Source organism: Buteo buteo, chromosome Z (genome assembly GCF_964188355.1).
Source record: "Buteo buteo chromosome Z, bButBut1.hap1.1, whole genome shotgun sequence".
Classification (NCBI taxonomy): Eukaryota; Metazoa; Chordata; class Aves; order Accipitriformes; family Accipitridae; genus Buteo; species Buteo buteo.
Genome location: NC_134204.1, coordinates 10,898,352 through 10,913,452, shown reverse-complemented (window position 1 = coordinate 10,913,452; position 15,101 = coordinate 10,898,352). Strand labels below are relative to the sequence as shown.

Here is a 15,101-nt window from a genome sequence, read left to right as displayed (position 1 = left end):
AGCCAGAGATTGCTTTTTACCAGATCAGCTGGGGTTAGCCCTGCCCTGGTGCCATATCTACTTGATTGCACCAGTTTGGAGCTACAGCAGCCCCCAAAGCGACCCTCTGGGAGCCTCCCAAATTTGCCCTGGGCTGCAAAGATCCCACAGTGCCATCTGTGTGACTACTCCATCCAGCTTTATCACTTCTAAAGGAGATGACTTGCCACCTTGGTGCTGGCAGAGTCACCTGAATCTGTTTTCAACACTGAACAAGCACCAAAAAACCACCCCAAAACCCAGCCCTTATTGTAGCAGAGCAGAGGGTTAAAGTCCCAATTACAGAATTGGAAACACTGTTACCCAAGAGAAAAATAAACCAATTACAAAAAAAGCCAAAAACACAATTCCAGATTATATTTAACACTCAAATTCCTCCTTAATTGCTCCAGTGTCTCAGCCAGCTTGCAGGGGAGGAGTGGGGGCTGGCAAATTAGCTCCCCCCAGGGCTGCTTCTCCCTGGGGAGCTTTCCCAATTTACATTCCCATTGTGTTCTTTAATTAGTACATTCCTACAGCTTTTCTGAGAGTCCCAACACTTCCAGGGCTGTGACAGTACTTTATAAATAATAAATCGGAGGGAATATTCAATGTACCCTGCTTCACTCCTCCCAGTGTCCCAGTCAGTGGCTGGCAGCTTTTGCAGGGACCACACACGGGCTAGAGCAGCCCACCATCGCCAGCCCCAGAGGTGGCCTTTGGTGGGGACCTCAATAACTTCCTTTCTGCTTCTTCTTCCCACCTTGCAAGCCTCTTACTTGGGGTCCCGCTTCCCGGATGGACTTCTCCCAGGCAAAGTGTTTGGACCCCATAGTGTGGTCACCATGCTGGTGAGAAGGGCTGGGAGGACACCTCGAGAGAAGGTCTCTGCAGCCCTTGGGCTGTCCGGTGGGTAGGCAGGATGCTGCCCACAGGCATCGTTCGCTCAGCCAGGGTTTGTGACTCAGGCTTCAGCCTGAGCCATCCCAACCCCAGCATCAGCGAGCATGCAGCGTGCTGCTCCTCCACACCAGGACCCAGCAATACCCTCCTGGTATTGGCACCCTCCTGACTTCTGGCACCCTAGCGATGCACGAACTACTTCCTTAAGGACAAAAAAAGGAGGAAAATGTATTTAGTCTGCAGCACATCAGCCAGCCCTTGCCAGGAACAGAGACTGGGCAGAGCCCAGGACCCCTCACCACCCAGAGCAGTAGGAGAGCCTCCAGCACCTTCAGCCTCACAAAGGTTTCACCCAGATAACCCTAAAAATCAAATGGGAAAAAACCCCAAAGTAAAGGAAAGACAACTCAGCACAGCCATGATCAGAGGCTCCAACCCAACATTTTCCCAAGTCTCATTAGGGATGATTTATGAAGGCTGACACCGTCGTTAACCTCTGACCATGTCCCCACTGCCTGTAGGGCATTTCGCAGCCTGCCTGGGACTGTCCGGCAGGATCGTGGGGGGATGATTGCATTTTCATCTCCGCCGTTAGCACAATTAGGTGCTTTGAAGGAGACCCATTGGATCATCTTACCTGCAGCAACTCAGCCGCTTCTCCCACCCTTGCTCCCAGGACGAGCCCTGTGCTCAGCAGTGCTGCTCACACCGGAGTGCTTGCACACATTTGCGGCACTGCTTGGCACAGGTGGCGGGCACTAATAACCTGCCATTTGCAACCCCATCTGGTTCTGACATGCCCATTATTCAAAAGCATTTGGCAAAGACCTTGGGCAACTCATTTGCAGAGTCCGGGTCAGTTCACAAGCTCATGAATTCCCAAACTATTCGCTGGTCATGCCCGTAGCCAAGCTGTGAATAGGTTTTTGGCAGATTTGAAAGGAGCTACTGTTTTCTGAAAACACCTGCCTTCAGAGACTGCTAAAGCGCGCAGATTTCCATTCCTGTTTAAGATGCGCATCTAGTCCTCCCAGAGGCAGGAATAAGATGAAAACTTGACTTGTCTGTGATAACAGAGCATCCCCTACCTTTTAGCATTCTCAAGGGAGATCAAGTGACATCAAGGCCCCTGAGCGAGGGGTGCAAGTCTCACCTCACCTCACTTCACCCTTCCTTGCCCACCCAGGGCTGGAAACTGGGCAGGACAGAAGGAGCTCCTGGTCTGGCACCCTCCCCAGTCCCTCTGACAAGAGGGGGATAAAGGATGCAATCGGCTGTCTGTGCTTCCAGCCAAGCCCCAACCCCAGAGCGATGCCCTGGGAGCACAGGCAGCAGCAGCCTTGGGAGCGTGCTCCTGGTCCTGCACCTCCCGCATCAGGATAATACACCAGCTGGACCCCCACGGGAGACCTGCAAAAAGCATACTCAGCACCTTTACTTCCAGCCAACTCCTATCACGCTTTCCTCTCCCTCGACCCACCGGAGCAGCAGCACATTGCAAAGTGCAGACCATTGGGGTTTGCCGTCTCACACGTGCAAAGATGCAGCAAGTTTTTCCCTCCTGACCCGCAGCCAAGGCTCTGCTCTTCTCCTCCTCAGCTGCATTGGTGCAAAACCCCGCTGAGGTTTGCTCAAACGGCGGGCAACCCTTCTCCACCTCAAACAGCAGCCCACGAGGTTCTCTGAGATCAGGCGGTATCACACACGCGCTCAGAGGAGCGGGAGGCGCAGGCAGGGGAATACGAGACGTGGTTTGCTCAGAGACAGCTCTGTGCTTTTGGCAGGACTCGAGGGCATTTGTTTTGAAGCTGTGTTTACATGCCTTTGATCAGACGTGTTTAACTTTTCTGGTGCGTGACAGCAGCAAAACAAGTTTGATACAAGGATAATGAAACATATTGTGCGCCTGTACGTGTAAACGGCTATAACAAGGCTGCACACATCAGTAATTCAAACTGGAGCGGGGGGGGTGGGGGGGATGAACGCGAAGACAGGGAGATGCATCACGACAATGCCAATAAGTTAAATATATAGAACACTAACCCAGCAACAACAGCTCAATCTCAGCTGCTGGAGTTGGCCAAGTGGAATCTGCCCTGAGCCCAGTGCCGAAGCAAAACTCCCTCCAACATTGCAGGGAGCTTTTCATTAGCAGCTAAACAGGGCAGGAGCATCGCAGCTCGGGAGGGCTCAGGGCTTGCTCGCAGCAGCACCCCGGGGCACTGGTGTGGAGCAGTACATGCCTTTTCCAGCCTCTGAGGTTTATCAGCATCTCTCAAAGTCAGACCCATCTTTTGAGACATGCCAGCACAAGACCGGAGAGCAGAAAGGAAAGGCAGCTTTCAGAGATGCTCCTAAAATAGCTGCTCTCAGAAATGCTACGGCACACCTGGCACAATTACCAAGGACGTACTTGCATATGTTTAGACCAACTGGACCACTAAACACCCTGCCGTCATTTCAAGCCTCGTCATTTCAAGCCTCGCAAGGCAATAAGACCTCTCTCCCAGCATGCCAGGGAAACGCAGAGCACTGCCGGCATCCTTTCAGCACGGGAGGATAACATGGGAGCCACGTGTATGGCCATAACCTGGGAAATGTTTCCAGGTGCTGCAATGCGAACAGCCGCGTGTTGAACTGCTAACGCAGTCCCTGCCATGGGGCAAAGCCTCAGCACAGACCAGGGGCTGCTCCCACAGAGCAGTTTGGATGCAATAATCCTATTTTGGAGGTTAAAGGAGACGTGGAAGAGTGTGGATGCTCTAGTCTCTGCTAGAGAGCAAACACAAGCATGTTTAATTTACTAGTGCAAATGCCAGCAGAGAGACTTTATAATACAGTCCCATGCTGACCATGCTTCAAGATGAGAGATGCCACCATCTCTCCGTGCTTAGCGCAGCAAATGAGTGGAGCACATTGGCACAAGAGGTTTCCTAATGGCATGCCACCTCACTACGCAACCTGTCAAGCCGACACAAGCTTAAGCAGTGGATCTTAGTTGGCAATAGAGGGGGAAGTGAATACTCAGCTGTGATAAATATTTAACGTGCTTTTAGTCCTGAAGAAGTGTAGCACTGAGGCCATCATCCTGTAAGTGAAAACCAAGGCTGATTAATGGGGGAAGGTACTCCCATTTATGGGAGGTTAGGATCAATCCCAATTCTCAGCTATTTGTTGAATCTTTAATGCACTTTTTCGAGAGCAAAGTTCCTTGGTGAAGGGCAGCATCCTAATAAGGCTGCTTTAACGGCATGGATGTTAAGGGGATATAAATAAAAGCCCCCTGTGAAAAATAAACAATGAGATGAAAAGGGAAGGTTTCATGTGGTCACTGCATTTGGCTGGGTCAGAAAAAAAAAAATTTTGAGGTCTTCTCTCTTCTTTAGAGGATGGGTTTACTTCTTTCAGAGATTGTCCTGTCATCTCATGTCTGAGCTCAAGGTTAGCCCCAGACCCTCCTCTCTGCCAGGCCAAAGACAAGCTGCTGCTTTGGGGAGGAGGGAGTGCTGGTGCCAGCCCAATACCCCTTGTTTGATCTTTCCACATCCTTCACTCCATGCTAGAAAGGTCTCCACCTTCTTCCACACCTCAGCCTTCTTCTCAGACCTGCGGTTTCACCATCTCATGCTCTACCTCTTCCTTCCCCGAGCAAGGTGGCCCCATACCACCTTCCATCTCACCAGCCAAGACAAATCCCCTGCCTCTGCAGTTGTATCAGCATCAACCACAACCCTCTTGTGCTCTCAAACACCCCCCTTCTCTTCTCCTTTCTCCAGAGCACCTAGGGTGAACAGACAGCTTGCAAGGCATTTCCCAGGGATGCATCCCTCTTGGTCACTTTTGGCTCTTCCATCACATCACCCTCCCACATCCCCCTGCTCCCATGCTTGCTTTCCCTAACAAATCCCTTTTTGCTTTTCTCTGCCTCACCATCCAGTAGGACCGGCCCTGCCACCTGCAATCAAAACTCTCCCTGCCCATCTTTGCTCGCTGGCCATCCCTCCCTTGCTGGCAAGCAGCACAGAAGCAAGACCGCAGACACGAGCCTTGTAACAAAGACAAAGGACCACATATTCTTGCCACCCCTCTCCATCTGCCTGTGCCTTCCTGGTTGCATTATGCCTCATGTTGTTTCTTGTCTGAATCTAAACATCAGCTCCTTCCCAGCCATGCCGTTCCCCTCACCTACACCCTTTGCCAGGGACGATGAGGCTATGGGAGGTGCAAAAAGGCAGGGATGAGAAGTGAGCCAGGAAAGGTGACAGCAAGAGGCAGTGAGGTAGAGAGCGCATTTGCAGCAAGGGAGATCAAAGACTCTGGAGCCAAGCGCAGGTTCCCATTCACGAGTGGGGCTGGCGCACCCCTGCTGAGCCACTACAGCTCCATCGAACCACCAGCTGGAACAGAGTCAGTTGTCTGAGGTGAGAAAGGGCACTGGCTTCTCCCCGCGGTGACAGCAACTGGGCAACAAGAAGGCAATACCAACCCCAGGCAGGAGCCCAGAGTCTCCCTGGCCTCCAAAGCCTTTTCTCCTCCAAACAGCAAGGGGACCAACCTTCAAAATCCATTCTCTCCATCCAGCCCTGGGTCTGCTGTGATGGTCTTTAGACCACCCCCCCCCCCCCCCCAAAAAAAAGAGACTGACCCAAAAGCAGGCAGCATAATTGGACAACCTCCCTCCAGGGCTGCAAGTGCAGAAACTGGAAGATTGAGGCAGAGGGCTGCACCCTCTCACTGTTGTACACACACACACTATACATCCCTTGTACTCCCACCAGTCAGGCTGGACCACTAACCATGCACCAGGATCAATCAGCATCTCTCCCCCTACAAGCCATCTCCACTGTAACTGTCTTTCCTCATCCACTGTTGTGAACAGGGATTAGCAGCAAAGATACCAGGCTAAGCCTTTGCTGCAGATTAACCTGCACATTGTCCTCAGTGACAACGCAAGTGCCAGACATCTGTCCTTGCCCTGTGACAGGCCTCAAACATGTTTCCTTGTATTGCCATAAGACTTTCAGAGAGATGCTATGAGACACACTCCTCTACCCAACCTTAGCAAGCTGTCCCAGGCACTCCTTGAGCTCCCAGCAAAAATGCAAGGAAGCAGAAGTATTCTGCTGTGTCCCTACAAGCTGGCAGAGACAGAAGCTGCTATGCAACCTGATGGCATTAGGGGAAAGATCAGCACCAGACAAACAGCTGCATCCCAAGGGGGACAGCATCACACCCGATGCCCCTGTGGGACTTTGCATATCCACTGCCAAGCGGCACAGACAGATTCACCGCACGGCAATGCCAAGCAGAGGAAGGATGCTCCCAGCCCAGGGCAGGCACAACCAAGTCCTAGTCTGCAGCCAAACTGCCCAGGTGCTCTGGCTTCTCGCCCCAAACCAGGAGACCCTTTGGCAGAGCCACGTGTTTGGGAAGACAATGCCTGTGCAAGCGTTAGAGACAGAGCTGCTTTTGTTTACAGGCCGCTGGCAATGGCGCTGCGCACCCCACATCCTCCCCCAGCCAGGAGCGAGCTCCAAGAAAGGAAATTACACGAGCCAGAAGGTTTGATGGAATGAGCCCATTGGGCGGCTTGAAGATAGCTATTAATGGAGAGCTTTCTCTAATTGCTTTTGTATAATCTGGGGCTGCTAGGCGGAACTGGGTAATAAATGAAATCCAATTACATTTTCTCTCAGTATTTATTTTATTAAGTAGAATTCATCAGCTGATGAAGGGCCCCTCGAGGTAATAGCTCATGACCTAGTGGAAGGTACTTTTTTTATTATTATTATTTTCCCCACTCAGGGAAGCAGATAATTCAGTTCCCCAGTAAATGCAGACTGCTCCCTCTGCATTGTGGCAAGAGTGACAGGTCCCAGGGCAGGGGGGATCCCACACGGTGCCCAGCACCCACAATGTCCTTCCAAGCAGGATCCCTGCTCTGGCTGCTGGAGTCCTAATGAGCACAACGGGTGATTGAACCTCAGCTTCAGAGTGCCAGCCAAAACGGAGATGGATCTACAGCGTGCAGCTTGCATGGTGTGCTCCAGAGGGATGCAGCAGGGATTAGTCCCACTGGGGCTGCAGCAAGAATCAGTCTCAGTCTGTGTCTGTTTCCCTGAAGCCTGTAGATTTTGGTGCCAGCACTGCTTCCCTGGCATGGATGTCCCATGTGGGGCTCAGACTTTGGGGTCAGTACAGGAGTATGACTGTACAGGAGTATGACTGAACAGGCTGTGAACACCAGCAACTCAGATCCATCATACCCAGCCCTGTGCTCCAGCACATCCATAAGGACCTTGTATCGCTCTGCAACGCAGCACCTCAACCACCACTCGCTGGTGGTTTGAGACCCAGTTGCTGGTCATATAGACACAGTTGCTTCCCTGAATGCCCAGCGAGGCCACCAACAGCATTGGTCTCGCTCAGAAGGGCTCAGGCAAGCCTTCTGCCACCGTTTGCAAGGTGATGCCAGCAGGCGAGGCATGCCAGGGATGTCTGGTGGTGGCACTGCTGGAGCACAGATCCCAGGCCCTGGCACACAGTGGCTTCTCTGGGCTGCGGAAGACAGCAAAACCCAGTGTGGGTCACGGAGGGGTTGCTTCAAGTGTATCCATCTGAGCTCCAGCCAGCGTCCCTGTGGAGCAGGGGTGGCCACCATGGTGCAAGCCCTTTCCTCCTCCTCCTCCCTCCACATCAAAAAGCAGCAATGGGGCTGGGGTTTGCCACAGAACGGTGGCATCTGGTGCAGCATTGCTGCAATTGGGGATCTTGCAATCGACTGCTGGGCTTTTCACCATCCTGCTTCTCATCCAGATACTGACTAATGTTCGCCCCTTGCTCCCAAACCCAGCGCCGACAGCCACGGCTCGCCCAGCATTCACTGCCGTCTTGTCATACAAGCAATTTATCACCTGCCAGTGAGTGCTCATTACAGACGACAGACTCCAGTGTCCATTAATTAATGGGAAATACTTAGAGAGGCATATACACATGCACAAATCTGTCTGAGCCGTTTCCTATGGCACCTACCACGGGCGTATCCACGAGCTGCAAAGAGCAAGCACAGGCTCCAGGAGCCACAGCATGGTAGCCAGCAGCAGCCAGCCTCAAAACAAAGAAGAATCAACACTACAGGGGAAAGAAAAAGCCATGGAGGTGACACAGTGGCATTGTTTTATTCCTGAATTAATAAGAAACTACTCAGTTTAAGGGATCAAAAAAAAAGATGAGATTCAAGAAAAGGGGGGCATGCAAGCCATGCCCCAGCTGCTGAGGCTTTGGGGTGAGGGTTACTCCACAGGACACCTCCAAAGGGCTTGCACACTCTTTTTCCGCAGAAACAGCTAACGTTTTGCCTAACCTTGCACAGGGGATGAGGCGTTGTTGGTTGCTATCATCCCCCCGAAGCCTTCCAAGGGTCCAGTGAGGCAGGATAAGCCCAGTCCCCTTGTGCAGGAGCAAACCCAGAGGTGCAAGAGCTGCCCCTTCCACAGCTTTACAGGTCCCAGCCCCCAGTTTAGCAGCACCACACAAACCCCCACCAGCGCCTGAGCCTTGACACCGCTGGGTGAACTAAAAATAAATGAAGTACGGGTTCGCAGAGAGTCAGCGCCAGGTTTAAGAAGTGCCATGTTTCGCTGCTTCACTGCAGAAGCCAGGCACAGAGGGCGAGGAAAAAGGGTTTCAGAGGGATGTTCTGAAACTCAGCTGGCTTTTTGATTTGGGAAGAAAACCTAAAACCAGTTTGAAAGGAGATCTAAACATTGTGTCAAAACCCAGCGCTTGATCTTTTTCAGAAGTGGGCTTTCACTTTCTTCTGCTGAGGCTATTTGCCAAGCACAACACAGAAACACAAGCTATTCCCGTTGATCCAAAACTATTTTTCACCAAATAAGCCATTCATCTGAAATCTTTTTGCCCAGCTCTGCTGTAAGAGAAGCTATCTGCTCATGGCAGCCCAGGATTTATGCTCAAATGAGCATTTGTGACTAAGAGACAGACTAGATTCATAGTGAAATGCATCATCAATAAATCAGTCAATCACTTCTCCTGCCCTCAGCACCGGGCTGAAGTCTCGAGTAACTACTCAGCACTTTGTCAACCTTTACTCCAGCAAAGTCTGGGTAAGAGACCTCAGGATTTAGCCTATTGATTGCTTACTATTGTTTGTGATGCCCTGCGTGCGTTAGACATGCTCCCTTCAAGCAAGATTAAATACCTGGCTTACGGCATAGCGTTCAAGGGAAATTATCTTTTACAAGCACGGGAATGGACAAGTCAAATGGCCTTGTGCAATGGTCCATCATGGTGCAAAGGTGACCTGAACCCCCTCCATCTTGCTGCCAGGGAGGGTGGCACAAGGCAGTGCCGGCTCTCCCTAGGGCTGGTGTAGCGAGCCCTATGGCTGTAGCACATTTCTGCTAGTTAAATGCAATTTTGGCTGTGGCTCCAGAGCCTCTGAGGCTCTCAGCTCCTCCGGTAGTGTTTTGTTGCAAGAACAATAGAGTGACAGCTCCCCAGCAGCTTTGAGTAGCATCTCCAGCTCAAAGGCAGCCTTAATACCTCCGCCGATCTCGAGCCTTTCAGTTTTTACATTCGTTTGAAGTTAAGCTGATCTAACTTGGGTGAGTGGGCGCAGACGGAGTCACTCAACCAAAGCCGAAGCATGTCGCAGCAGGGCTGCTGCAGACACTTGGCAGCAAAGCAGGCGCCCCTCCGCCCAAGGACCGGTGCTTGTCCCCCACACACCATCATGTATATCGAATGTATTAATATAGATGGACATAATGACCATCCTGTCCCACCAAAGGGCAAGCATGGGATATTTCCTCCCCCCCGCAACCATGAAGCAAGGAAATATAGCAACCATTTGCAAGGCACAACACCTCTTATTAACCCTCTGAATGCTGCCTGCCCGCCCCCCCCAGCACCTCCCTCCCTCTACCAAGGAGGCAGAAAAATTGATGCCACTAGCCTTCAGCCTCCAGATCCAAGCCTGATGTCCAAACAAAGCCAGGAGGTGACCCAACTTTCCCTGCAGCACATAGGCAGAGCGCTGAAAACCAAGCCGAGAAAACAAGACCGCAAATAACTTTCTCTGGGGAGTCACAGTGCTCCTGGGATTTGCCCAGAGCAGCCCCAACTCCAGTACCGCTGGTGCCATGGTTGGGATGACAACAAGACCTCAGCCAGCCCAGGATGAGAGCCTGCTAGCTCTGCCACCTCTGGGGAGCTGGATCTATCCGCTCTGTATGGCACAGGTTGCTTCAGCGTTTTACTGATTGCCAGTGCAGAGGCAAGCACAGGGACCCCACCACCTCCCCAAGCACCCCTACTATGGGCTGAACATTGCTAGGGATGGAGGGTGCTTAGAAGGATGATGAAGTCTCACTTTCTAAGCACGCTTCTTCCTGCAGACACCACCCAGCATACAGGGAAAAACCTTCAGCAACTAAAAACCTGCAATTCCCCCTGCAAAACACAGCCTGCAGCAGCACCCAGCAATTTAGGGGGGGGGAGATATCAAGGATTTACAGCATCCAAACTCAGACCACCTGCCACTCTCTCAGCCCCGCGGCATGCCCATGCACAGGAGACGGCACACCGATCCCCAGGCTTCACCCACGCATCCCCCTGCAAGGCAAGCTGATTTCTGACGCTTGTCCCGCCTCCCGCCTTGTTTTATTTCTGCCTGGTGCCCGACCTCCCCCTCTCCTCTGGGTACTTTTCCTGCTGCCGTTTGTTCCTGTCCTTTACAACTCTGCCTGCTGTCACTCGTGTAACCTTGTCTGTTTGGTAATTTGTGGCAATAAAGTGTCACTGTGGGGAAAAAATACAGCGTCGCAGCGGCGTATAAATCTCTGATCCATAAATTGTGCTGGCCCCCACGTGCATGCCCCTCCTTTTCAATGTAAAGTGCAACAATTTAGGGCAAGAGGAAGCAAAAAGAGCTGGTAATATGTGATCTTACTGAAGGGCAGCACTGAGCCGTCCTCGTTAGGGGCTGTAACAAATGCTGAGGGGCTGGTGTGTGCTGCAAATTGCCCTGAAGACAAGGGGCCTCAGTTCAGGCTTCCTAGACCTATCCAGAGCTTAAAAAGAGTCATCCTAAAGGGAAAAATAATGCAGTAAACGTTGTTAAGGGGTGCCATCAGCACTGCACTCTCTCTCCTCTATAAAGAGCCTTCCTGGTGCTGAGCAAACAGCACCCTGGGAGCACCATGGCCATGGAAGGGATCCAGGTGTGTGCAGGCGAGCCCCTCGCTCCTCTTCCCACCCAGATGTGGGATCCTGCCCATCTCCATCGCAGCTGAACAGCTCCTCCCACGGATCCTCACCAGCACCCACTCTCCTTCGGCATGAAGGGGGGCCACGAGGAGGCAGGTCTGCACGTTGCCCCTCTCCATCTGATGCAGCAGGTCCCGGCTTTACGCAGCCATATGCCCACCTCCAGGTTGACAACGGTTCCCCGTGGCTCAGAGCCAGGACTCAGTGGGGCAGCTCCCACCCCAGGCAAATGCACCCCACATTTGTGGCCCCGCGATCCTCAGCTCTACTGCACGGAGCATGGGGCATCCACCACCGTGGTTCTCCAGGAGCCACAAGACCTGCAGCAGCCATGACACCATCTGAAATGGTTTCAGAGGGAGTAAGTCCCTCTTGCTGATGGTTATTTCTTTTAATTGGAAAACACTGCTTGCCTCTATAGGAGCCCTCATTTACTGAATGATCATCTCAGTCACGCTGCAGCTCAGCATCCTGGGCCAGCTGTAAAAAGTCACCTCCAGCACTACTGCTGCCTCTCTCCTGAGCCACGGCTCCTGTGCCAGACCCAGCAGACAGTCCCTTCCCTACACCCACAGTCCTTGGCACGTTGGGCTCTCATCCACCACCCGTCACACAGAACAGCAGGAAGCCTTGCATTAAAGCCTTCTCCTGACACTAACATCTTTCTTGACATCTATGGCCCACCTGAGCAGCTAAGTAACACTCCTGTGAATATAAACAAGTGGGGAAAAGTGCATTCAGTAGACAGATAGCTTGGGGAAGTGTCATCACCTGTTGAAAGCCCATATGTGGTTTTGTAACAAAGGTATTTGCTTCCTGTCTTGCCCACTCATCAGAGGAATATATGAGCAAAGCTAAGCAGCACCCTGGAGACAGACTAAAACCAAGCGGAGAGAAAGGGATGCTCAGAGCACTCGGCAGGAGCCATGCAGACGAACACATTATGAACACCCTGGGGAGGAGAAATCTCCTTTCTCCCAGGCTTGGGAATGGCTCAGAGCCAGAAGCCATCATGCAACTATCCTGCACCTGATCAAGAGGATGTGTTAAAAAAAAAAAATCAAAAAAAAAAAAAAAGAAAATCAAAAAAAGTCAGGTCTTGGTCCCCAAACCTGCCCATGGACAACTCCTTCCCTCCTGCAGCCACAATCCACTGAAGCCTACGAAAAATGCACTTATTGTGAAATATCCAGCCCATTGCCATGGTGTCGTGCAGGGCTCAGGCACAGGGACACCCACCCTACGCCAGCGTGGGTCCTGGCAGGCAGCGAGCCCTGCACGAGCCAGCTGCATTGCCCTGGCAGCAAAGGGGGCCAACAGCAGGCTGGGCTGCGGGAGCAGTGGCACAGCCAGCAGCTCATGCAGCACTTGGACCACATCAAGACCTTGCTCCTACTTTTGGGAGCCCCAAGACAAGACACATGTTGATTAACTGGAGCCAATTCAGCAGGGGCCACTGAGATGGCCAGGGGAGTTGTTGAGAAGACTGAGCCAGGCTCTCCACAACAATACATAGCAAGAGGATGAGTCACAGCAGGCAGCAGCTGAAACAGAAGGTCCCCACTGGATGCAGGGAGAAACTTCCCCCCCCTCGAGAGCCCACCAGCACTGGAACAGTGGCCCTGACAGAGTATGCTCTTTCCATACACAGGGGCTTTCAGGAGCAGGCTGGACAAAGCCCTGAGCAGCCATGTCCAATCTCAGCCTCCCGCTCAGGACAGAGCCTCTGCTGGACATGAGACCTCTAAGTTGCCTTCCAAACTGGATGGTTTTGCAAGTCTGTTGTGAAAAACTGTGGCTGCAATGGCACATCAGGCCACTGCTTCCTAGGGTCATAACTGAGGGAAAACCACCACAGCACCTTTAACAACAACACTCAAAGCTAGGCAGAATGAAGCCTTTGCCCTCCTCCTGTTCCCAGTTTCATGACTATTGTGACAAAGCAATGTATGGAAGCAAATGAAGTGCAACTCTATCATATGAGCACAGGCACTCCTTCATGGCAGGAACTGAATCTAAAGTTGGTGACCCATTTCATCCCACCCTTTCCACCATCCCATCAAAAACCATACACTCACTGAAGATGTATGTGCACATACACTGCAAGACCTGTACTAACGTGGCCTGAGGAACCATTCCAAACATGCAGTTTGCATAGCTGGTAGTGATTCAAATGTCCTTGACAGTATTTGATGAAGGAGGAAAATGCATGAGATGCAACGTGGCAGTGGCCACATGTTGCTGCTTGGGAGGTTTAGGGTGAACAGAAGGAAAAACCTCTTTGCTGGGAAGGTGGCATGACTGAGGGCCAGGTACCCTGGGAGATAGGGGATGTCCTTGATTAAGCTGTGACCACTCAGCTGAACAGCCACACTGATCTGATGTAGCGTTGGTGGCATTTCTGCTCTGGAGACCTCTGAGGTCCCTGTGGGTCTATGAAGATGCAAGAACAAGATAAGGGATTGCTGGTCAGACCTTATATCTTGGTCACTGACCCCACAAGCACCTACAAGAACTCCCAGCCACTCCATTTGTCCCATCTGGTTTGGGTTTGTGTGGTGGGGTTTTGGTAGTGGTGGAGGGGCTGCAGGGCTGGCTCCTGCGAGAAGGTGCCAGAAGCTTCCCCGGCTCCAAGTCGGACCCGCCGCTGGCCAAGGCTGAGCCCATCAGTGATGGTGGTCGTGCCTCTGGGAGAACAGAGTTAAGAAAGGGAACCTGCAGTGAGTAGGGGATTGGGATGTGAGAGGAACCCCTCTGCGGATCCCGAGGTCAGTGAGGAAGGAGGGGAGGAGGAAGGGATGCCCCGGCAGCCCATGGTGAGACAAGACAGCAGGCTGTCCCCCCCCAGCCCATGGAGGGGAGCGGGGGAGCAGATGCCCCCAAGATGGCCGCGACTCCATGGGAAAGCCCACGCTGGAGCGGTGTGTGGCTGAAGATCGGCCCGTGGAAAGGACCCACACCAGGGAAGTTTGTGAGGAACTGCAGCCCATGGGAAGGACCCACGTGGAGAAGTTCATGGAGGACTGTCTCCTGTGGGACGGACCCCATGGTGGAGCAGGGGATGAGCGAGGAGTCCTCCCCCTGAGGAGGAAGGAGCAGCAGAGACAAGGAGTGAGGAACTGACCCCGACCCCCATTCCCCGTCCCCCTGCGCCGCTGGTGGGAGGAGGTAGAGAATTCAGGAGTGAAATTGTGCCGAGGAAGAAGGGAGGGGTGGGGGCAAGGTGTTTTAAGATCTGGTTTTACTTCCCATTATCCTGCTTTGATTTGATTTGCAGCAAACTAAATTGATTTTGTTTTTTCCCAAGTTGAGTCTGTTTTGCCCGTGCCCATAATTGGTGAGTGTCCCCATCCTTGTCTCGATCCACCAGCGGGGAGGACGGAGCGAGCTGCTGCGTGGTGCTTTGCTGCCAGCTGGGCCTAAACCACCACACCATCCAAAAAGCAGGTCCCTACTTGAACGAAGGACAGGTCCCAGCTTGAAGCAGTACCACAGTGCGCTGTACCTGGACGGGACGCACCTAAGCCAGAAGGTAGAACAGCTTCCTTCAGACCCAAACACTGCTAAACACTCAAAAACTGCATAATCAAGTGACAGCAGCAGAGCTTTGGCAAGACATCTGTCCATCTATAAATAGAGCCCAACCGTGTGTCCTTATCACAGGGCTTTGATGCGTTTGGGGAGAGTATTTTTTTCCCCTTTGCCGCCAAGTCCCAGGCAGCACAGATAATGGGCTTGAATCGATCTAGCTCAAGTATTACTAAACTTCCTACCACCGTGGCAGCACGCCAGCCTCAAATAGGACAAGAGAACATGTGTCTGTTCAGAGCCAACCACAAGGAGCAGGCAGAAAATTGCTTTAGACTTTAAAAAAAACAGGTGCTTTTTGC

At 52.3% G+C, this 15,101-nt stretch overlaps 1 protein-coding gene across 4 annotated transcripts in view; it reads right to left on the bottom strand.

The window, feature by feature from the left end:
* The window catches only part of CNTFR (ciliary neurotrophic factor receptor), a 214,230-nt gene that overhangs the window by 140,086 nt on the left and 59,043 nt on the right, over window positions 1-15,101 (bottom strand). The window lies entirely within an intron of this gene.